The following is a 1,646-nucleotide window of genomic DNA, read 5'->3' on the forward strand; positions in this document are numbered from 1 at the left end:
TTCTAAATTTACAACAATCAGATGAGACAGCCTTCTGGGTATTTGGGTACTGGAAGTCAAATCTTTGAAACAGTGGAGTACTTTCATAATTTCATTGCTGTTGATCTGGAGAAGAGATTCAGGTAGCAGATAAGAGGTGATTGGGTTTGAGGACTTGGTCCCTTCACCTCCTGGCTCCATTGTGTGGTTTAACAGTTGCCATCTCAAACTCTTCCTTTTTGATGTCTTTTTATCATGGAATAAATATGTGTGGGCTTGTTCTGCATGCAGTTTAAGATCTGCAGTAATGGTTTCCTCCCAGAAATGGACCACTGCTGACAGGGGATGCTAAAGCTTATGGGGAGCTGTTTCTTTGAGGTTAACTTTACTCCTGATTCTTTGAGCTCTAGTGGGGAGGAAAGGTGCCTCCTGTTAGTACAGAAATCTCTGTTGCAGTAGAGAAAAACAGAGGCAAAAATGTTGGCAAAGGAGCCCAGACTAGATGTCCTGATCTTGTTGTCGGAATAGTGGGTGTCAAACAAATTTTTGCTGTTATCTGTAGAACCTCAAATGCACAGATATGAGTCTGTGTGAGATGAAAGCTGGTCTGGTGGAATGGTATGTGGAGATCAAGAAAAAACCTGATAGCTGTGACTTGCAATTTTATGGGAAATGTATTTATTAAAGGCAGCGGTTTCTTTGTGAATCTTACTTGGGGCTGAAGGCGACAGAGTGGAAAATGGATGGCTCCTGCCAGTAGTTTGAACAGTTGACCAGACCACTTCAAACAAGTTTTTTTGAAAATACTGGTGTTAAACTAAACGATGACAATGACCTTAGTTGAAAGCTGCACTATGATTATTTTTGCCTAAAGCTTTGCTAATTTTGTCCTGCTCACTGGAGCACCTGAGTGCCATGCACTGGCGTATTAAGTGACATTGTTAACATTTGTCCAGAGTAGATTGCAGACTGGGATGTCCAAGGGATTAAATGTTATACAATAAAAGCTCTTCTTTTTGAGTTAAATATATACACCCTGAAAGTATGAGGAAGCCATGAGGTACTCGGGTACTAGAAAGCCAAAGCAAGTATTTCCTTATTTTCCAGACTCAGAAGGAGCTTCTCTGTGAAATATTCCTGTTTAAAGCACTTGGTAGAGCCCTCAACCTGTCCAGTCTCTGTAATATTTTGATGCTTGAAGGCTAATCTTCTGATTCAGTTTTGAGAATTATAGCTGTTCCTCAAACAGAAGCTGTCTGCAGATTAATGTGTAATAAAATTTAGTTATCCTCTGGTTGTGGGATGATGTTACGGTGTTTTGGAAGCCAGCACGGCAAAGCACGTGGGCTTTGTGGCTCCCGTGGGCGAGCAGGGGGAGCTTTGGCAGCGCTTTCATCGCGTGGGGCGGCGACTCTTCGGCGTGGGGCGGTGGCTGCGGCGCTGGCGGGACGGAGGTCCCTGTCCCTGTGCGGGGCTGTGAGCGGCGGTCCCAGGGAGGGGATAACAGGCCCGGCCCTTTGTAGAAACCTGGGGCAGCAGCGCGCACCGAGGCAGAGGGAAGGGCTCCTGCGCGGGGAGCGGGAGCAGCGGGGAGAGCCCGGTAAGGAGAGGAGGGCGCTTCCCCCGCGGCCGCTCGCCCATCTGCAGGCACCGCACGCAGGCGGAGC

This window comes from Corvus brachyrhynchos, unplaced genomic scaffold, assembly GCF_000691975.1.
Source record: "Corvus brachyrhynchos isolate BGI_N302 unplaced genomic scaffold, ASM69197v1 scaffold661, whole genome shotgun sequence".
Lineage (NCBI taxonomy): Eukaryota > Metazoa > Chordata > Aves > Passeriformes > Corvidae > Corvus > Corvus brachyrhynchos.